Consider the following 24,405-nt stretch of genomic DNA (forward strand, 5'->3'; position numbering starts at 1 on the left):
AAATATAATATAAATCTCTTGAAGAATATATAGTGGAAGATTGCATATTTTGTTCTTCACTCAGATTCCAATAGCTCCTTCTTTGACTATGGATAACATTTTCTTCATGAGTCCCATGTGGTTACCTCAGAAACTTGCTTTAACTGATAATAGTTTAGTCCTTCACAGTTGATCATCATATAATATTTCTGTTACTTTATACATTGTTCCACTGGTTCTTTTCCCTTCTGAATTCATCCTGTTCATCGTTATGGCGCAATAATATTCCATTACAACCATATACTACAACTTGTTTATCCAATTTCCAAGTGATAGACAACCAACCCCTCAGGTCTCAATTCTTTGTCACTACAAAAAGAGCTGTTAAAAATATTTTGGTACAGCTAAGTCCTCTCTCTTATATCTCTGATCTATTTTGGAAAGAGGTTTATATATGCAAACACTTTTTAAATTTAATCAAAATTATCATTTTTTTTGATGTTCTCTGCGCTTTGTTCAGTTGTAAATTCTTCCCTTTTCCAGAAGTCTGAAAGATAAACTTTTCTATTTTCCTATACATTGTTTATGATATCATCCTTTGTTTCTAGATCAAGTATCCATTTTGAATTTATCTTGGTGTTTGGTGGAAGATGTTGATCTATGCTTAATCTCTGCCATCCTGCTTTCCAGTTTCCTCAGCAGTTTTCATTAAATAGTGAGATCTTTCCCCAAAAGCTTGGATTTTGGGGTATATTGGACATTTAGATGCTATACACGTTAACTGCCATGTGTTAATTTTCTAATTTATTCCATTGTTCCACCATTCCATTTCTTAGCCAGCACCAGATTATTTTGATGATTACCACTTTATAGTACAGTTTAATATCAGCTACAGCCAGGCTTCCTTTCTTCATATTTAAAAAAAAAATAATTCCCTTGATATTTTTGGCCTTTTGTTCTTCCGGGTGAACCTGGCTATTATTTTTTCTAGTTCTATAAAATAATTTTTGGGTAGTTTAAATTGTATGGCACCAGATAGGTAAAATAATTTAGGTAGATTGTCATTTTCAGTATACTGGCTCAGCAGTTAATGTTTTTCCCAATTGTTTAGGTCTGGCTTTGTGTGAAAAATGTTTTATAATTTTGTTCATATAGATGCTTGGTTTGTTTTGGTATGTATAACCTCACACATTTTATGTTGTCTAGAAATATTTTGAATAGAATTTCTTTTTTTTATCTCTTATTAGATTTTGTTGGTGGTAAATAGAAATGCTGATGATTTATGTGGGTTTATTTTGCATCCTGTCACTTTGTTAACATTGTTAATTATTTCTATTAATTTTTTGGTTGATTTTCTAGGATTCATTAGCATCTACAGAGTGACCATTGTTTCTTGACTGCCTATTCTAATTCCTTCAGTTTCTTTTTTTTTGTTCTTATTGCATTTCAAGTATAATATTAAATAATCTTAGTTTGTCCCAATTATAGATAATGCTTCCTGGAGGGTTTAGATAGATGGCATTTGTCACTTTAAGGAAAGTTCTCTCTATTTGAATACTTTCCAATATTTTTTATAAGGATTGGGTGTTGTATTTTGTCAAATGCCTTTCCTGAATATATTGAAATAATCATGTGATTTCTGTTGATATTTTTATTGATATGGCCAATTATGCTAATGGTTTTCCTAGTACTGAACCATCCCTGCATTCCTGGTATAAAACCTACCTGGTCATGGTGTATTATTTATGAGATAACATGTCAATCTCCTTGCTAATATTTTATTAAAAATTTTTGCACCAATGTTCATTAGGGAGATTGGTCTCTAGTTTTCTGTTTTGTCTTTTCCTGGTTTAGGTAACAATAACAAATTTGTTTCATAAAAAGAGTTTGGAAGAATTCCTTCTCCCTCTATTTTCCTAAATAGTTTATGTTGTATTGAAGTTGGTTATTTTTTGAATATTTGGCAAAATTTACTTGTGAATCCATATAGATCTGGGGCCTTTTTTTTAGTGAGATCTTTGATGATTAATTTAATTTCTTTTTTGTGATAGGATTAAGTATGCCATTTCTTTTTTTGTTAGTCTAGTTAGTTTATATTTTTATAGGTATTCATTTATTTCACTTAGAGACTCAGATTTATTGGCATATAACATTATATTGGCATGTAATTGGCCAAAATAACTTCCAATAATTGCTTTAATTTCTTTTATTATTTTGATTTTATCTTTTTCATTTTTGACACTGGAAATTTGGTTTTCTTCTTTTTAAAACAAAATAACCAATGTTTTATCAATTTTATTAATTTTTCAAAAAAAATTCTTGTGTTATTTATTAGTTTAATGGTTTTCTTACCTTCAATTTTATCCATCTCTCCCTTGATTTTCAGGATTTACAATTTGGTATTTAATTGAATATTTTTAATTTGTCCTTTTTTCTAGTTTTGTTTTTTCAGTTGTATGCCCAATTCATTGATCTATTCTTTCTCTAATTTATTATTGTAAGCATTAATAAGCCTGAATTTTCCTCAGTATCACTTTGACTGCATCCCATAGATTTGATATGTTGTCTCCTCATTGTTTTTTCTATTTGTTCTTTGACCATTCATTCATTAGGATAATATTGTTTACTTTATAATTAACTTTTAGTCTTTTTGCTGCCCTTTGTTGAGTGTAATATTTATTGAATTATGGTCTGAAAAGTATATACTTAATATTTCTGCTTTTCTACATTTGGATGTGAGATTTTTATGTCCAATTATGTGGTCAGTTTTTGTAAAGGTGCCATGTATTTCTGAGAAAAAGGTGTATTCTTTCTATTCCTTATTTTATTAGGTTTTCTCCAGAGGCCTATCATAGCCAGCTTTTTATAAAGTTCTATTTAACTCATTAACTTCTTTCTAATTTTTTTTTGGCTTGGATTTATCTGTCTCTGAGAGTGGAATGTTGAGGTCTCCTACTAGTAATTTTAAAAATCTATTATTATTCCTATGTGGATGCTATTCTATTTGGTACATATATGCTTAATACTGATATTGTCTCATTGTCTGTGATATCTATGTATCATGATATGCTTTCCTTATCTCTTTTTATTATATATTTTTTTACTTTTGTTCTGTCTGAAATCATGATTTCTACTTTGTTTTTTGTTGTTTTTTTTTTAGCTGAGGCACAGTAAATTCTGCTCCAGTCTCTATTTTTACCATGTATATATCTCCCTGTTTTAAGTGTATTTCTTGTAGACAGCACATTGCCTTTTGGAATAATATCATATTCTATGCCTACTAGTCCTTTAAAAATATATGCTGCTAGGCTCTGTGTAATCTTGCCTGTGCTTTCTTGATATTTGATTTTTTTTTTCCTTCTGGCAGTTTCTAGTACTTTTTCTTTGGACTGGGAGACCTGGAATTTGGCTACAATAGTCTTGAGGTATTTTATTTGGGGGTCTTTTTCAGAAGGTAATTGGTGAATTCTATTCTATTTTTCCTTCTTTTTTGAGGATATCATGGAAGTTTTCCATAATTTTTTATAAATATGATCTCCAGATTCTTTTTTTGGATTACAGCTTTCAGGTATCCCTCTGGTTCTTAGATTATCTTTTTGGGATCTATTTTCCAAGTCAGTCCTTTTTCTCAGTGAGATATTTTAGTTTTCTTCAATTTTTTTCATTTTTTTTTGTTTTTATTTTACTTTGTCTTTTCACACTGTATTTTTGGCAGTGTTGTTCTCTTCTGAATTCATATTTTGACCTTCCCTGTTAATAAAATAACTTTCTAAGGTTGGTGTTTTTCTGTTGTTATCTTTTGCTCATTTTTCTAGTACCCCCCCCCCCCACACACACACCCATTACCTTATCTGCCTGTTGATGTTCTTCTCTGTTCCTGGAGTAGAGGGCACACTACTCAAAGCTTGCAGATTACTCTTCTCTATTACTTGGGGGAGGATTGACTGCCTTTGTTCCTCATAGTTTGTTAATGAGGTGGGCCTGCTAGCTTGTTCTGGGGTGGGTTATAGCTGTTTTGTCCAGCTATGTGTATGTGTGTGTGTGTGTGTGTGTGTGTGTGTGTGTGTGTGTGTGTGTGTACATTGTGAAAGGAAATTCTTTGTTCTCTTTCTCTATTCTGAGTTTATACTTGTAAAATAGGAATCCTTTATTCTCTTTGGCTAGTTGGAGTTAACATTTTGGTTAACAACAACTTAAGTACCCCTACTTAGTACCTCACCAGATTGTGAAGACAGGATTAACTCTCCTTTGTCTACTTTTGAATTCAGTCAACAAAAGCTTGAACACCCTACTTAGCACTAGATAGAGGAGCTCAAAAGCCACTTAGAGAGCTCCACATTTTCAACTCAATCAGCCAGGAAATCAGAATTCATGCCCTCAGAAACTCAATCAGCCAGGTATCTGAACCCTTTTGATGAGAATTCATGTATCCAAAAGGTGAGAAGTGGATCCCACAGACACTTCCACCCTGAGCAGTGCTAGGCAATTTGGAAGCTACGATTGGTCCCAATGAAGAGAGGAAAGGACAAGAAGTCACTATAAAACACCCTCAATTTCTGGGGCAGAAGGCGCGACTTCAAGAAGGAAGTCAGTTTTAAGAAGAAAGTCATCTTAAGAAAGAAAATCGGCCTCAGAAGTCACCTTCTTAAAAGCATACAAATGTATAATTCATCCCAATTTCTTTTAAGCCTTTTTGGATAATTAGAATAGGTTACAATCTTGTTGTTTTTGTAAGTGACAGCCAAACCCAAATACAACTTATTTAGCTTGACTGCAAAATTTAAGGTATCTCCTAATTCCTCAGTGTAGGGTGTCACACATTTCAGTAAATAGAATAGTTTTAGAGAAGTCATCTATTTCCTCAGAGTTAACCTTTTTTATGATAGAGACACATTTATCTACTTATTTCATAGAGAAATTTACTTTACATTGACCAAGTAAATGATTAGCTAGATTAAAGTAATTTTCTTCTTGGTGTTAGTACTTAATTTGTAAAGAAATTTGTGAGCACTTTTTCCGTGACAGTGAAAAATCTTAGTATTTAATTGTCTTGTCCTTTTTCCATATATGTAATATTTTCCAATATTTTGATTATTGAATTATTGCATCTAATTAAGCAGTTAGGAGTTTGGGTTTGTCTCTTAACAAAAGAAAGGTAAATTTTTTGATGATTTTAAATGAACAAAAATACTTATTAAACCAATTTTGGGATTCAACTTAATCAAATATGGCTATCCATTCACTAATGTTATCAATTTAAAATCTCAGTTTTCACAATGACTATTAACTGCTTGGATGACAAAATTAAGGGTTCACTATTATTAATTGGAAAAGTGATAGTATGACTACAATTGTTAGGATATAGTTGTGAAAACCATATTGTTTCATATAAATGTAAATTAAACAATAGCCTTTTGATGTTTAAATTCTTTGACACTATAGAGGGGTTGACATAGGCTTGGACAGTCTTCCCTAAAGACCTTATAACATTTTCTCTAACTCTTTGATAGTAAAGCAAATTATTATCCCTTATTATCCAAAATAAAATTTGCCTCATTATACTCATGACTAACAATGACTTGCATTAGGAATATCCTTTGATTGTATCATTTCTATATCTAAAGTATCTGCTTTTATTTAAAAATAACACGAGCAATAGTACTAATTTGAGCTAAAAGTTATTTCACTTTTGAAAAAAAATTGTCTGATGGACATTAATTTTCTGAAGGGGTCTCTATTTCCTTTCAAATAACTCATAGACAAAGTCCATTTCTTCAATTTTCTTGTCCTGACTCATTACAAATAAACTTTACTTTTTACTTACTTTTCAATTGCTTGTTGACTTTAAAACAAGATTTTCTTTCTCTGTGAGCACTTTGGGATTCACTTTCAATCTAGGTGTTCCATTGAAGGGGCTGATAACAGTGCTTGGTAGGTATCTATTTTAGATTGCTTGTGTAAAAGCTGTAAGTTACCGACGGGTAAATTTATCCCAATTTAACTTACTTTATACTCTTCTGGAGAGAAAACAGAAGATAGTCCAAAATTTTCTTGTTCTAACCTTTAAAGAAATCACATTTCTGTCTCTCAATGAATTTGCAAACCAAAAAACTTTAAACTGAGACAAACTAACTGAAATGACTTTGGACTTATTCTACTAATCTAAAAGTGGGTCTTTCTGCTCTTACTGAAAGCTGACTGCTCTTGCTGAAGGGAAACTTGAAAAATCAGAGATCTAATCTCACTCTCCAATTCTCTGAGATATCATTTTAATGTTAAATCACAACTCATATTTGGGGAATTAAAGATTGAGATCATTTCCCTACATTTTTCTTAACCTTGCTATGGTTTTTTTAAAAATTGAATTTCTCAAACAGATTTCAGGATCAACAAAACAGTCCATAAAATTTTATAAAGTCACTGACTCCCCACTCCCACCCATCCCCCCAAAACTTATCAAATATGAAATCACAATTTAGAAAGCTTCAATAGAGAAATTACCCCCATTTCTTTTTTAAAACAAATTTAGTCTCTAATTAGTCTTTGTAGCTGTCTTTTAATTTGTTATTTCCAATGAAGCCAGTATTGGAATGCACAGAAAAGGAGAGATTTGTCTTCCATGAAGATCTCTTGAAAATTTAACTTTTTACATTATTTTTCTCTTGGTTGATCAGACCAGAAGAAAAATCAAGGGGGAGTTACCCAGACATAGAACACAATAGACATTTAGAAACACTTGTGGAGCATAGATGAAGATAAAGAACAGATAAGGCAGATAGTCATACCTCCTTACTTCCATGTTATAAATTTGTATTTGATCTCCTTAGTATCCTGTTTTATTCTTATCCTTTCTCTTTCTGCAATTTGTAAGATTCCATGGAGAGAAGAAACTGGAGTCCAAAAGGAGGAGCATAAAAATGAGCAGTGGCCAAGATTGTCTGTCTAACTTTATTCTTTCCTTGACCTCTTCCTTCATTCTGGGTGACTTCTGGAACAATATAGAATCTCAAGGGTAGCATAATTCTGGGCGAGGTGACAGCAGGTATGAATCTCCTTTGGGGAGAACCAGCTGTAGCTGGTCCCTGTTTTCAGAAAGAGGAGCCAAAGGGGAGGATGCCAATAGAATAGAACACTCAAAAGTGGACCCTTTAAGAAGCAATGGGAACATTCATCACTAAGAAATGCTCAGCAAGACCAATAACTAATTAGATATAGGTGAGAGTTTTCAAGAGTCAAATCTCAATTTTCCTAAGATATTCTGACCCAAAGATCCAGAACAGCTGTTGGCCAGAACAACTCATTAGCTCCATCCCTGGGGGAATACTGCTTTGTCCTGCCTTCACTTTTATCTTTAAAAGGGCTCAAATGAGCAGTCTACTATTGACTATCACAAGTAGCTCCAGTGAGGACAAATTAGGGTAGACAAGGATCCTACAATGGCTTTGTCATCATCAAAAGGACTTGATTTATGGGACATCCCCCAGTAGTTCAGCCAACATTCCTCATTGCTGAGACTTTTTGCTCCCTACCTTTATCCAATCACCTAAAATACATTTCTCAAGACGAACAAACCCTCCTTCTAAGAATTTATCCCAGAGGAGTTCTCTTCTGAGGAGCCACACAGTTTAGCTATATCCTTTGGCATTTGCTCTCTGCAGCAATTCAGTTTACCTGAACATACAGGAAAGACTTCTTTGGAAGCAATTAGTCTCAAGCCTGATGCTTGGCTCATGAACCTAAGAAAACCCAGCTACCCCTTATGGGATTGACAAGGAAGCCCCAAGGACCACTCCAAACATTTGAAAAACAGTCAAATAATCACCCAAAATTTATTTCTGTGTAGCTGAGGATAAATTTCTTAAGCAAACTTGACCCTTTGTACTATAAATTTCTTAACTGTTCCTTTTTAGTTTTAGATTTGGGGCTAAAATTAGGCACATTCTTGTTAATTAAAAGTTTTCTGCCATCAGTTCTGCTTTGTATAACCTGCCTAATTGCCTAATTTCTGACTAGAAAAGAAACCTCTCCCTCCTAACAATAAAAGGTACTTTTATCTCTTTTCACAGCAGAAAGTTTCTGGTCAGTAAAAAGCTTACCTCAGTTCAGTGATAGCTTGGTTCCATGTAGAACCCTGTGCAATCCTTCTTAGGGACATCTATGATAAAAAGTTACCCTAGGGCTCTTCAAAAATGCCCATATGAGGGTGATCTCAAGAGCTGGGTCTCCAACTCTAACTTCTGGCTATGCTCCCCAACTATCATAGGAAAATGAGAAACTGAGGCACAAAAGGAAGGTCATAACTTAATTCATTTATTGGCAAGGCCAGCATTTACCAATAATGGAGGTCAAAGGTCCCTTAGTAACCAAAGATCCCTAACAAAGAGTGATTCTTTTTTACAGTTTAGTGCTTATATAAGATCCAATGATGCCCCCCCCGCAAATGATTGTGATTGATTCCTATCTGATTATCATATCCTATTGGATTATACTATCTGATTATTTGACTATTGAAGTAGTCTTAATAAGGGAAGTAGGTTAGATAACAAAATTGAAGTAAAGCAGAAACTGACCCAGTCCCCCCAGGAGGTCAAGAAGTTTCAGGAAACAAAGGAACATCAGGAATATCAGAGGTCAGGATGGAATGCAAGGTAACACTTAGCTAACTAGGGATAAGTGATTTAAGTCCATGTGAAAGTTAACAACCCCTGAATAACCTGATTATTATCCGCTTATCACTGACCACACATACCTGTGTTTGTGATAAGGTTTGTTTGATTGTCAAATAAGAACCTGTATGTGAAAGGAAATAACTTTGTATCTTGTAACCTATATAAACTATCCTGTAATGTCAGTCTGATGCAGCTTCCACTAGGGAAGTTCCAACTGGTAGATTCTTCATTCTTTATTTTTTATCAATCAATAAATAACGGTTCCAAGAATTGAATTTCTGGGTGTCTGGACTTGCTTTTTGAAGTGTCCCACTTCACTATGAGTCTTTGTCCATCATAGTGACCAAAACCCCCAAATTAATCCAATGTCCTCTTGGGAAAACTAACCTCACTAACCTCACTCTGCCCTGTCAGACCAGGGACTTTCCAGAGTCCATGGGGTCATGAATGGAGTGGGGCAGACGTAGTAAGGTTCCTGTAACATTCTCCAGAAGGTTCCTTATCTACCACTCCTTGTACTGATGGAGCCTCATACTAGGAAAATATCCTGTGATTAAGTTAAATAATCCTTCATCTGTTTTTCTTATTTCTCTCAAATGGCACAATAATACTCTAAACCTTAAAGCTTGGTTACAATAGTTACCAGGTATGGTTAACAAAACTTCAAACTATAAACCAAAAATCAATAATTAGTAACAAATTTCAATTTTGCCCTCCTCAAACTCCTAATGTGCTGTGTTGCTCTTCGCCCTGCCATTTCCCTCTTAGCTCAGTGAGATAGATCTCTCCTGTTGTTCCTCCTGTTGTTCTTGAGCTGAAATTGTGTTTCACTCTGTCTTTTGTTGGTTCTGCTTCTCCAAATTTTGTTCTGAGGCTTTTTTTTTGGGGGGGGGGGTTGTTTAGAGGTAGATTTAGATGTTATTAGAACATTTCTAACACCACTATCTTGATTACCAGAAGCAGAAATCCTAAATAAAATTATGAAGAGCTAAACAAGCAGAACCAAGAGGACATTTTATATACAGCAACAGAAATATTGTTTGAAGAATAACTTATGTATGCCCACTTCCATAAGAAGAACTGATAAAGAAAAAAAACACGTAAGACATTGCTTTATTTATACATATATCTGTCACAAGATGCCTTCTCTAGTATGGGTAGGGCAGAGCAGGGAATTATATATATAACAAATGAATGAATAAATTTAAAAAAGAAATATAAGAAATATTTCTTAGGGAAAAAATTGACTGTTTATTGGAATCTAAGCCATTCTCCACTTGATAAATGCTCAGAGGATATGAAAAGTTTTTGGATGAAGAAATCAAAGCTATATGTAACTATATGTAAAAATGTTCTGAATCATTATTGATCAGAGAAATGCAAATCAGAACAACTATAAGATTTCTCAAAACTCAAATTGGCTAAAATGACAAAAGGAAAAAAAATGACAAGTGTTTGGAAGGATTGTGGAAAACCAGGGATATGAATACACTGTTGGTGGACTGTGAACTGATCCAAACATTGTGGAGAGCAATCTAGAATTATGCCCAAAGAATAACAAAACTATATATAGTCTTTGACCCAAGAATAAACCCTAGTAGTTTTGTTTCCTAAAGAAAAATAAAGAATCTATTGCTTCTAAAATATTTTTAGCAGCTCTCTTTGTAGTGGCAGGGGATTAGAAAATGGGGGGGGGATGCCTATAAATTGGGGAATGGCTAAACAGGTTGAGATATATGATTGTGAAGGAATACTACTCCATTATAAGAAATTAAGAGTAAGTCATTAAAAAATGGAAAGACCTCAATGAAAGTATCAAAAGCAAAATCAGAAAAATCAAGAGAACTTAATATTCAACTATAGAAATATTATTTTTAGGATAACTTATGTATGACCACCTCCAGAGAAAGAATTGATACATAGAAACCAGTAAGGCATAGTTTTATATTGTGAATCTTAAAATTTCTCAGATTGTGAATCTTAAAACTGCTCAAAGTCTACCTTAAAACATTTGGTTAAGGCTATTCACCATTTTAAACAATGGAGGTACTTAGTCAGGAATGTATGTGAGAACTTTACATTACTCTACCCACACTTAAGCATACTTTGTAAACTCCTTACTGAACAATGAAAAGTACTTAACCCATACTTAAAGTAAAGCTAAAACCCTTAAGCTGGGTCTATTTTCTAGATCTAATACAAAAAGGTGCTAAGTACCTATGCAGGTCAAATTAATCACTAAATGGTCAAGCAAGTTTAGCAAGAGGTGTGAGGTTTTAGTCTACTCAGGTGTGAATTAAGAATGGTCAGTCCTGTGAAAACATCTACTGTGATTGGTAGATGTGACAACTTAGGGGAGGTGACATAGGAGAAAATTCTCTTTAAAATGAGGTCAGAAGGCCTCTGAATTAAAAGGATTCAGCTATGGAGCTGAATTGGAGGCTGGTCTCTCAGTGGCTGAAAGAATTCAGCTTTGGTAGCTGAGTTGGAGCTTGGACTAGTTGGAGTAGCTGGGTCTCTCTGAACACTAGAATCTTGCTTGGCAAAAATCTTGTGGTGATCGGATTAAAGACTGACTGATCTCTCTCTTAAGGCTTAAGCCTAGGCTGGCCTAGGCAGGTCTAGCCCTTTTCTCATTATTTCCTCTTTCATTTCCTCTCTTTCATTAATTCCTTAATTTGTATTAATTAAAATCTCCATAAAACCCAGCTGACTTGGGTATATTTAATATTTGGGAATTTTCCCATGGCGACCACCTTATTTTTGATTTAACTCAAGACATTGTCTTGAAACCATATTATCACGGTAACAGTTTATGGCAACCACTCTTTTAATTGTAACAATATAAACATACATCTTTTTGGTCAAGTGATGCCTTCTCTAATTCAGGGAGGGGAGTTAGGAAGGGAAATACTTGAGAATTTTAACTCAACAAAATTTATGTAAACAAATTAATTAATTTTTATTAAGAGAATTAAGAAGTGTGTTCAATAGCTGAGCAGTGAATTCCACATTAAAGCACAAAAAAATAGTAAACCCAAGATCTCTTAGCCATGAATTTATCTATTTCTATTTCAAGAATCTCCTGATAAAGAAGTGATAGATATCCAAAAAAAAACTTTAGGATAGTAATGAGTCATTGTGGCCAAAAAGAAAATGCATCAATTAGCAGTAGGTGAATGTTGCCTACAGCACAATAAAATGATGGAAACTGAATGTTGCAATTCTAAAAAATAAATGAGAATAAATATAGAAAAGCTACAAGGAGATACTTTTTGCTCCAGGTCCTTTGGAAAGGTCAGAGTGGTGACCAGAGGTAAAGCATTCTCTACAGGCATTATCAAATTTCTTTTTCCAAGGTACTGAGTAATTTTGCTGATTTTCCCCCTCTTCTTTTGCTTTTTTTTCTTTAAAAAATGTTAAGGACAGGATGAGGCAGGAAATGTAGACAGTATCAAAACAAAAGACAGCAAGAAAAATTATTAAAACAAAAACTGTGAGGGATTCCTCTCTAATTACAAGCCCTTTATTAAGTACTCTGGGACTCAAACACACAGTCCATGATCAAGCTTCATTCTAACTAAGCCTTTCCACCTTGTAGGATGTACCAAAGCTTGAATTCCACTAATTCCACTGCGATAGCCTCCAGGAACCTGGTTGAGCCTTTCTATCATTAACTTTCCCCATTCCCCATCTCTCTTCCTCAGAAAAGGACTAATGGAAAGAACATTTCTTTATCCACTTAGAAGATGTGTATTATTTGTCTATACCCATACAGACATTATATATCTATCTCCCTAAATAATGGTTATATAGATGTGTATATATGATATTGTTAAAGTCCCAAATTAACAAAAATATTTCCTTAATGCCAAATTTTCACAAAATCCCACCATTCATAAATGTAGGAATTCTACATTATTCACCTTTTGCTTTCATTATCTACCTTGACATTCAAGAAGTTTGTTGTTAGGTTTTAATTTTGATTTGATTTAGTAAATCATCTCCGATGACTTTGTCTTTCACTGATTCCTACTTTTCATGATAAGGTGTTCCTATGAATTTGCATTTCTAAAGAACAATATAAGTCTGTCCATGTCCATCTATTTCCCCATGCAGTTTTAAGTCTGTACCCCCAACCAGTAGTCCCAACTTCCCTGATAGAGATTCCTGGATAAAAAAGGGATTAACCTTGTGTCCTCTATAACTTGGTGGCTGCCAGAGACCATACGAGTCACCAAACTCTTTGACTGACCAGCCAGGTTTCCCAATGGAGACAAGCCAAGTAGAAGGACCTTAACATACTAGAAGCTACATGGAATACTGTAATTATTGTTCTGGCTTTTCATTCTCTGAAGCCACCCAGCACTCCCACTGACCCATCTGTCCAGTCCCATACCTGGGATTATGTAAATCCTGGCTGTAGATTTAGCTTCATCTAGTCTCTATGGTCACTTTGAGGGGGAAATGTAAGGGATGCTTAAATTTGTAATTTAGACATTTACTCTAGTAACAAGGACTTCAGTTAATTCCTTGACATCAAGTGCTCTAAATTGAGACTGAGAGCTAAGATGGTGGAGTAAGGGATGCTCAGCATGCCCCCAAACTCCAAACATGTAAAAATAGAAAACAAAAGAAAACAAATTGCCTCAAAACAAAGGAAAGCAAGAGGGACCTGTCTCACTGTGGTGAGAAGGGATGGCAACCTAGTAAGTATTCTATAAGGGAAAGGAGGAACCTGAAGAAAGCATATCAGCCAAAAGAATTTTCATATGGTAGGAAGTAAGGATACAATAGAGCAGGGAGCAGTCGAATACCAACCCCATTTCCTCATGTTCTGAGGTAAGCAGAAGGCAGAGAGCGGAGCAGCTCTATTCTATTTTTCATAGTCTGAGGTAAAAAAGAAATAGCTGGAGGAACAGGTCACAAGGCTTGAGGAAATGAACTGGTAAAATGGGGGAACTGCCCTGCATAGGAGACAACAGGAGAATTGGCAGCAAGGAAAAGAGAATCCAGTTGGACAAAATAGCTACAAATCTCATTTATGAAATTCAAACAGTTTTATTTACTAATGATTATAAATGAGGTATAAATTTTTAATTATATTAAGTTATCCTGAACCACACCAAAGAAACAGGGGAATACAATTAATTTTATTATAATTTTTCTATAATGGTGAATATTAGTCCTATTAGTTATCTGTATAGTCATTTACACACACATACTTTCCTTGTTAATCTTATTCCCTGTGACACAAACACATCTCTACTTATCCATTCATACATAGAGAGCCCCAAAAAGTGTTAGGGCAATTATAAACTTTTGTTGCTTTTGGATAGAGTGCTAAGCCTGAGATCAAGAAGACTCATATCCCTGAGCTCAAATCTGGCCTCACACTAGCTCTGTGACCTGGGCAAGCCACCTGTAAAATGAGGAGAAGGAAATGGCAAATAATCACTCTAGTATCTTGCCATGAAAACTCCCAAAAAGATCACAAAGAAATGGACGCAACTGAAATGTCTGAATAACAGCATGACTAGGGAAAATCAAGAGATACTTTCAAGTAGATTGCCTTAACAATGGGCACAATGATCTTCATGTTATATCAGGAGAAGGAAGAGAGTCAGTGGTCCTGGGAGAGACTATTTTCCACTTCCTTGTCACTCCCAGGTCACACCAAGCTCTTAGTTAACTCGGAAGTTGGTATATAGATCTATTAATTGAAAGGCAGAATAAAGACCACTATCATTTCACTGTTTGAAGGAAAGGATTGGTCTGAGAACTTCAGAAATAAATTCTTGTCTCTTTTTCCAAAAGAGAGACATGCAGTTGTTGTCTTTTGGGGGGATTAACTCCAGTGAGGGGAAAGAAAAAGACTTACAGGAAAATATGGGAAAGGGTTGAGGATCTTATAAGAATAAATGGGTCTTTCTTCAGGCCTATATGATGGGTTTCCCACATCTCATATTACAGAAAAAAGGCTATTTTGAGGTCAGGAGATTCTTCCCATCTAAACCAACTGTCAATCATGGAATATAGTCCACATATATATAACATAAATATACATATATAAATTTATAATTTTATAAAAAATATTTATAAACATCTGTAGTGAGACCTTCCCCTTGGAAGAGTTCAGATTTAGAGAATTCCAAAAGAAGGTCAGTGAGGAGAAAGGATATGTTTAGAAAAGAGATAGCTTGTCACAACAAAAACTATGCCTAGGAAATCAAAGACTTTTTTTTGCCCACCAAACTTCTAAGAATGGTATCTCTAGCCTTGATGACTCCTGAATTTTAGACCCATAGCTTCAGCTGCTTTCAGATCACCTCCTGCCAGACCACAATGTGTTCAGAACCAACTTTCTTAACTTTATCCCTAAACAAGCTTCTCCTTCTAACTTAATTATTTCTGTTAATGATATCATTCACCCAGTTTTCCATGTTTGGAAAGGTATAATCTTTGACCACTCCATATAAACAGCTGTCAAAACATTTTAGTTCACTTCTGCAACATTTCTTGCATCACTTCCTTCATTTTTATTCTCCTTCTCACCACCTTAATTTCTTCCAGACTTTTGATCTCATCAAGATGATACCCAGTTAGATCTCTCCAAGAAAGGGAGCCTACAATGGGATGAAGAGATGGTGCATCTATAAACTACATAAACAAGAAGAGGGGTGTATGGAAAGATGGAAAAGACATGGTCACCTTGCTGACATCACAATTATTCCTAGAGCCTATCATGGTGGAGTGGAGAGAACAAATGAAGAGCAGCAAAAGATTTCTTCTAAGATCTCTCTGCCTCAGTTACAACTATTCCAAACCTAGTTGTTTCTGTCTTCTTTTAAGTGGGAAAGGCTGAGTGCCAGCTCTCCAAACTCCAACCTTCTCTTTCATCCAGACCACCTAGAAGGATCAAGAATGGTCCATTGACGTTAATGACAAGCCTGCTACATTCCTGTATTTCCTTCAGGTGGCTTTGGATCACAACCAAAGAAAAGTGACTGGTTCCTCCTCCTAGATGAGTAAATGGGAAATTGACCCTGAAGAAATTTGCTTATAATGTTAATGATTTAGCTTCTGAAATAAAACATTATCATTACTGTCTTATATTAAAAAACATTTTGACAATCTGAGTCAATAATCAGCTAACTTATGTCCCTGTCTCCTTAGGTATAACACCTACTGTAAAAAATAGACTCGAATACAGGACTACAATCCCCATGAGCCTTTGCTCCACTTCCCCAAAATGCCTTGTAATCTCACCTGGACCGAGATCAAGAAGGTATTTAAGCTAATTCAGAGGCTTTTGAAGGGCTTGGCTCTCGCTCTTTTGGACTTCCGTTTTGGAGCAGAGGCATCTCTTCCATGATGTGAGGTTATTTTGTCTAGGCCTCTGGCCTAGGCACATGTTTCTTACTTGTATATATTCTTTAATCCTTAATAAACCTCTAAAAAATATAATACTCCTTGCAGAGAGAAACTAATTTCTGCCTCAGATGCCTCAGTCTCCCCAGTCTCCCCTAAATTTTAATCTTTACAGTTTGGCGCAACCACTTCAGGAAAACAAAATATCTCAATCTTCTGATTTCTTTTCTGATCTTTAGTTTAACTTTTAATATCTAGTACCTAGAAAAAATTTTTTTGAGCCATATCTCTCTGGCCAAGGTTTTCTACCCTTGCAAAGCTGCTACAGGCTCCGGACCTGTTGCATTTGCTGCCCACCCCACCTGGCTCGGCCCCGCCGCTTCCTGCCTGCAGCCTGCAGCCCCCATCTTCCTCACCTGGTACCTGGTCCGGGCCTTGCCCACCCCCGTAGCCGCTCCTGCTCCTGGCCTCTCACCGCCCGCTGCCTGCTGCCTGCTGCCTGCTGCCTGCTGCCTGCTGCCTGCTGCCTGCTGCCTGCTGCCTGCTGCCTGCTGCCTGCTGCCTGCTGCCTGCCTATTTCTGCGCCCAGACCCAGGAGCACGACCCCAGTTGGCTCATCACCCAGATCCTTGGAGCAGATCGCTGAGGACTCATTGCGACCAGCTGGTAACAGTATTGGCCACGTGGGCGGAGGGGAGAGACTAGAGGGAAAGGAGACTGAGTAATTTTCCCTTAGGCTAAGCCTCCACATGGATGGAGGTATTGACCACAGGGGGATCAGAGAGGGGAAAAAGAGAAAAGACTAGAGAGAAGAAACAGATCTTTTCAAACAGAAACCTAAAAAGCAATGGGTTTAAAAAGATACCTTTTGACTGTTCTGGTAATAGCATTAACTTCACCTGCGTGTCAGGGAGAAGATTCAACTAACTTTGAAGGGGAAAATGGGTGGCCCAGCGAACTGGAAGCCAGGCCCAGAGACAGGAGGTCTCTAGTTAAAATCTGGCCTCAGATACTTCCCAGCTATGGGGCCCTGGACTGGTCCCTTGAAACCCATTGCCTAGCTCTTACTACTCTGCCTTCGGACAATAGACATTTAAATGGATAAGAACCCAAGGAACTTTGAAGAGACTAAAGGCTATATTCTAAGGCATTTCAGACTCCAATGGTTTATAAAAATCTCTGTATTCTATTGCATTTTTTGTTTAAGGTTTAACTTTGTGATTTTAAGTTCATATATTACTGGATTCAATATTATTCTGCTTGAACTGAAGGTTGATTGAATTTATTTTGAAGGTACTGAGTTTTGAAATTCTGTTGTTTTTCCCCTATAACTGTGTTGAACAAATATTATTGTGAATAAACCCATATATGAAAAAAACAGCTTTTTTCTATTTTGCTGAGGATAGATGGACTTCAGAACTGGTTATAATTGTATTAACAACCTTTGGAATTTTAATGTGCTAAATACCTCAAATGATTTGATTTTAAGGGTTTTTTAAATATGATTTTTGGAATTTTTTTTTAACAATCTGGTTATTTTTGCCTGCCCCTACCACGAGGTAAGGCCCATTAGCTGAAGTGAAATACACTTTATAAACCCCAACCTTCCCACATGTGAATGGAAGTTGGGCAGTTAATTTCAGGGCATTTGTACCCTTAAAAAGCCTCCAAAAGGAGCACCCTTTTATTTATACTCTTCAGCTCACTACTTTACTTGCACCAGAATGATATATAGGTTTCTTGATTATGTTCTTAACCCTAGATGAGTTTTACTTTGTTTAAAAAATATATATATATGTTTATTACCAAGGTTGAAAGATTGCTATGTTTGTAAATGTGACAAATGTCCATCAATTCATAGGTTTTAAAAATGTCATACAGCAACTTATGTGAAATATGAAAGTATGTTTGTTTGCTATTGTAATTAATTGGGCTATTGAGAATTTTGGGGATATTGATATCTACATATTTGTACTACTGTATTTTTAAAAATGAAAAAAATTGTTAACCATGTTCAATTCATTTGCCTTCTACTCAAATCTTTACACTACAGACTACAGTCTGGAGGAAGTAGTTACAGAATTCATAGTTCTATACTCAAATCAACTCAATTTAATTTAACAAACATATTATATATTTATTATGTGCATCAATATTCTTCTCCTGAGGTCATATGGCTGTGAAACACAGAACAGGCCAATTTCTTTTTAAATCTCATTTCAGGGGCTGAGCCAAGAGGGAGAAAGTACACACACTCACCTGATCCCTAATAAATTATCTTCAAGATCATTATGATATAATGTCGCAAAACAAATTCTGGAGCAGCATAACCCATGAAAAGACATGGTGAAATAATTTTTCAGCCCAAAATAATTTAGAAAGGAAGCATGAAAGATCTATTGTATCAGGGTAGAAGTGGAAGTAAGCCAAGGTAAGTAACTGAATCAGCAGCAAAGGTTGTTGGAGCTTTTAACCACAGAGAATAAAAGGAGGCTAGACAGTTACTGAGGAGGTTACATAGGTACCTTTTTCTCACCCTGGGAGCAAGACTTGTTGCGTTCTCCATAAACAGATCTTAGTCAAAGACTTGGTCACAGACTCAGGGTGAGGAGGAGCACTTGCCCACAACAGCACTTGTGGTTCCATGGGAGCTGAGTGAGGAGCTTGGTTACAGGTCCAAGGTGGAATAGAATGCTTTGGTTGCTCACAGAATAGAGCTCAGGCTAGGAGAATATTAAACTCACCTCTCCTTAGATGATATTACCTTGGAAGAACCAAAAACTTATATATTCCAGAACTAGCTCTGAAGGCAGCAACACAAAAACCTTGAAGCTTGGAACAGTTCTTCCTTCACTACAGAAACAGAGTCCAATTTCAAGTTTGTTTGTTTGTTTTTTTTAGTTAAAAGAGAAGAAAAAAGACAACAACAAAAAAATAAACGTAATTTAGAAAATTATTTTGGTCACAAAGTAAAGAAAAACACAAACCCAGAAGAAGACAATGAAGTCAATACTGGTGCATCCAAAGCTTTCAAGAAATATATTAATTGATTTCAAGCCTCCAGAATAATTACTAGTGCCACTCAAAAAGGATTTAAAAAATCAAATAAGTGAGGTAGAAGAAAAATTGGGAAATTAGGGAGAGTTAAAGAGTCAATAACTTGGTAAAGAATGCACAAAATATACTGAAGAAAATAATACCTTAAAAATGGAATAGGGCAATTGGTATAAGAGGCATAAAAAATCATTGAATCAAAGAAATTATTAAAAAAGGAGAATTGGCCAGATGGAAAAAGAGATACAAACATTTCCTGAGGAAAAGAATTTTTAAAAATTAGAACTAGCCAAATAGAAAATAAGATACAAAAAGCTCGCTCAATAAAATAATGCCTTATAATTAGAATTGGGCAAGCAGAAGTTAATGACTCCACACGACATCAAGAAACAACTAAATTTAAAGAATGAAAAAATACAAGAAAATGTGAAATACCTCATTGGAAAAATAACTGACCTAGAAAATAAATTCAGGAGAGCCATTTAAGAATTATTGGATTACTTGAAAGCCATGATCAAAAAAGGATTTTGGACATTATCTTTTGAGACTTTATCAAAGAAAGCTGCCCTGATATTCTAGAACCTGGGGGTAAAATAGAAATTAAAAGAATCCACTGATCATATCCTGAAGGGATCCTAAAAGGATAATTTATAGGAGTGTTATAGCCAAATTCCAGAACTTCAGGGTCAAGGAGAAAATATTGCTGGTAGCCAAAAAGAAAAAAAATTCAAATATCATGCAGCAACAGTCAGAATAACGGAAGATTTATCACCTTCTATATGAAAGGATCAGAGGGCCTTGAATATATTTCAGAGGGCAAAGGAGCTAGGATTTCAACAAAAAATCACTTACCCAGAAAAACTAAGCATAATCCTTCAGGGGAAAAAAAGGTGGGTATTTATTGATATAGAGGACTTTAAAACATTCCTGATGAAAAGACCAGAGCTTAATAGAAAATTTTCCTCCCAAATACCAGAACCAAAAGAAGTATAAAAAGGTAAACAAAAAAGGGAAATCAAAAGACATCCAATAAGTTTAAAATGTGTATATACCTATATGGGAAGATGATTCTTATAACTACTAAGAATTTTATCATTATTAGGACAATTAGAAAGAGTATAAATAGACAGAGGGCAAGAGTGTGAGTTATGTATGATGGAATTTTATCTAAAAAAATAAAATTAAGGGGTGAGAAAGAAGAATGCCTTGGGAGAAGGGGAAAAGGAGAAATAGAATGGAATAAATTATATTTAATAAAAGTCATAAAAGAGCTTTTACAGTGAAAGGGAAATGTAGGAGATGGGAAGAGAGGCACATAAACTTTACTCTCATTGTAATTGGTTCAGAGGGAAGAATATAAGGAATCAATTTAGTATAGAAATCTAACTTACCCTACAGAATAGTAGGGGGAAAGGGGGACTAGAGAAGGTGGAGCTAATAGAAAATATGATAAATTGGGAATTGCAGTAGTCAGAACCTGAACACTTTTGATAATGGACAGAATAAAAGGAGAGAAAAAGAGATATGGGAAGAAATAGTATAGAAAGTAATATACAGTAATCATAATAGTGAATTTTTAAATAAATCTCTAATAAAGCCTAACTTCTCAAATATATAGTTATACAACATATTAACATATGCACAGAAATGCAAGTCATTTCTTAATTGATAAATAGTCAAAGGATATGAACAAGCAGTTCTCAAAGTAATGAAAGATCTTAATAGTAATGAGAAAATGCTTAAAATCACTATTAATTACAGAAATGCAAATTCAAACATCTCTGAAGAACCATTCCACATCTATGATATTGGCTATTATGAAAGAAAAGGAAAATGTCAAAATTTGGAGGGGATGTGGGAATATTGAGACACTAATGCAGTTTTGAGGGAGTTATTAATAGATTCAACCAGTCTGGAAAATAATTTGGACCTATGCCCAAAGGGCTGTAAAACAGTATATACCCTTTGACTCAGCAATACCATTACTAAGTTTGTATCCCAAAGAGATTTTAAAAAGAGAGAGAGAAAGAGAGAGAGAGAGAGAGAGAGAGAGAGAGAGAGAGAGAGAGAGAGAGAGAGAGAGAGAGAGAGAGAGAGAGAGAGACCTACATGTACAAAAACATTTAAAGCAATTCTTTTTGTGGGGGCAAAAAATTGGAAAGTGAGGGAATATCCATCAATTGGGGAATGGTTGAGTAAGTGAGAGTATATGACTGTAATGGAGTACTATCATGCTAAAAAAAAATAATGAGCAGGAGGAGTTCAGAAAAAAACTGGAAAGACTTATGCAAACTGAAGCAGAGTGACGTAAACAGAACCAGAACATTGTACATAGTGGTAGCAGTACTTTTCAATGAACAACTATGAATAATTTAACTATTCTCAGCAATACAATGATCCAAAGCAATCCCAAGGGACTCATGATTAAAAATGCCATCTGCTTCCAGAGAAAAAACTGAGTCCGAATACAGATCAAAGCAAACATTTCTCACTTTGTTTCTTAATCGTTTTCTGTTTCCTTTCCCAAAAGGATTAACATAGAAAAATGTTCCTATGATTGCACATGTAAAATCTATATTAGATTGTTTACCATCTCATGGGGTTGGGAGGGTTGTACAGTGGAGGAAGGGAGGGAGAGAATTCAAAACTCAAAATTCTTTAAAAGTATTGGAAATCATTTAACATGAAATTGGAGGAAATTTTAATTAAAATTTTAAATTAAAATAAAATCTTCTTTTGTTAGCAGATGATAGTTTAAGCATAACAGAAATGAAATTGCCAAGGGGGAGAAAATGCAAGTACAAAGGAAGGAAAGTGACACAATGTGTAAATTAAGATAACTTTAAAGTATTTTTATATTTCATGTGTTATACATTTATTTTTTGTGTGTACTTCTATATTTTATATTAATCTCTACCTGAGGTTTAACTTCTGTCAGAGAAACTTATTGTACCACTGCAAAATAGCAATGGTTTATAACTTAATCTTAGTTGCCTAGGGCTACCCATAAACCAATGATATGTACATAACATGAGTTTCAGTTCAGAAGCACTTGACATATAGCTCTTTTAATTGAGTGAAGGAATGCTGATTAAATGTTCTCTTTCAGGAAAAGTATTGGTTTCAGAGCTTTGGAGAGATTTTCTTAGACCCTTTTTTGAAAGAGATATACACATTATCAAGCTGTTTTTAGGGCCAAATTTAGGAAGGAGAAGGAGAAAGACACAGAAATGTAAAATAAAGATGATTCTTCATCAAATCACTGATCTCCAGAGCTTGTGGGTTTTTTTCTTGATTGAGCAAGATTTCATACAGCTTTCATCAAAAGAGTCGAATCTCTGGAACTTCTGTTTGTTATCTGATCAGAAAACTGGGTTTTACTCATTATTTGTTATGGTCTTTTATGCAACTTGCTTTCAGCTAGAAGGGAATAAGCCAATCAATATGTATTTGGAAAATCCTTCTCCTTTAAAGAATAGTGATATTAACAGTGGCTCACAGCTCAAAATCATGCCTCAAGATCAACAATATTAAGAAGGAAGATAGATATAATTCTAATCTGGCACCTTTTCCCCACCCATCTCAGAGGAGAACAGAGTGGTCAGTTATATGTCTCCTCCTGCACACTACAGATAAGAATGAAAGTCTCCATTGGAAATGAGCAAGATTCCAAACTCTACACATGATTCCCATAATCATTTAGATAACTCCTATGGATATTCACATTACCTACATGGTCAACGCAGTCTTAAATGTGTTTAATGATTCTGAATCACAAAAGATCTTGATTGTTGTGATTCTATGGAAACCACATTGATGACTTAGATTTATAGAGTCCAAATTAAAATCTCAGTTCTTCTGTTAACCACTCTTGCGATCATAGGTGCCTTCCTTGTCTTCTTTAATCCCTAGTTTCTGCATTTAAAAAATGACACAGTTGGACTAAATAATGTTTAGTTTTGCAGTTTTTTTCCACTTTCATTTAACAGATAAAGAAATAGGTTTAGGAAGATAGAAATGATTTCTTTGTCCAAAGTCACACAACTAATTAGCAGCAGAACTAAAAAGAGAGCCCAGGTTCTGATTCCAGGTGCAGGTGTTTTAATTGTTTTTGTTGTTGTTACTGGCTTGTTTGATTGTTTTACCATTATGATGATGTTCTTATTTAGTCTGTTCATTGAAAAATGTAGCCAGATCTGGCCTTGGACAAAATTGCAAGGTAAATAATTTAACTACATTGCATTAGCCTCAGGTTAGTGCTCTGCCTATTATATTGGTACCAGTGAAGATTTTGAACCAGAATAAGCATTTAGGAGGCTCCTAACTATTCTGTACTAGAACTGTGAGAAGCATTGGAGGCACAAAGACAAAAGAGATCTTGGGATGCTCATAATCTAGTCTGAGAACACAACATATCTACATAGGGCCATGTGTAAAACAGATATAATGGGTACGAGGAGAGGCACTCTGAGTAGGGGGAAGCAGAGATGAGGAAAGGCAAAATGTCTCTTCTAATCTTTAATCTTTTCTAGATGGACACATTGATTTCTAACATTTTATCTTCTTATGGGAGGCTACCACTGAGTACTTCAACAAATATTTTTTTAAGGGCTTATTGAGTGCAATAGGACTAAAAGATATAAAGCGATTTGACTTCAAAAGGTTATCCTCTAGTAGTGGAGGAAGGTATCAAATTCAGATAGAATCCATTTATTATGAGCTACATATTGAGTTAGAAAGCCACAATTTAACATTATCTGTGTTGAATCCTAACTTTATTTTGTAAAATATTTTAATCCAGTTCAGGACAGACTTGAGAGTTTTTGCAGACTTCTTGTAAATTAGGATGCAAATAGTACATAGGGGAGGTCAAACAAAGAAGCAGGAGAGAGCTGAAGAGGAAGGGAACAGTTGGATTTGGGAAAGCAAGGAGGAAGATGTGTTCTGGGGCGATATCTTGAAAGGGTTAACATCAAAGGTAGATTTTGCAAAAAAGGGAAGAATTCAGTTTATATAATTGTGGAAGCCCCCCCCCCCCCTTTCTGAACATCCTCAGATTCATAGAAATGGAAAAGAACAGAACAAAACTGGGGCATAGCACAGTTTGATAGGAAGAGATATTGAGTGAAAGGCAATAGTATGAAATAGGAATAAAAAGTCAGGCTGGGTCCAGACCTTGGAGGATGCTGAATGGTAGGGTAAGGAGTTTATATTTATCCTATAGGCAATGAGAAGCCACCAAAAATGACAGGATGACATGATGAGAATTCTACGCTAAGATTATTTGAAAGGCTATGTGAAAGTTTTTTTTTTTTCCCGTGATACAGCTGCT

The sequence above is a fragment of the Monodelphis domestica genome, chromosome 6 (genome assembly GCF_027887165.1).
Source record: "Monodelphis domestica isolate mMonDom1 chromosome 6, mMonDom1.pri, whole genome shotgun sequence".
Lineage (NCBI taxonomy): Eukaryota > Metazoa > Chordata > Mammalia > Didelphimorphia > Didelphidae > Monodelphis > Monodelphis domestica.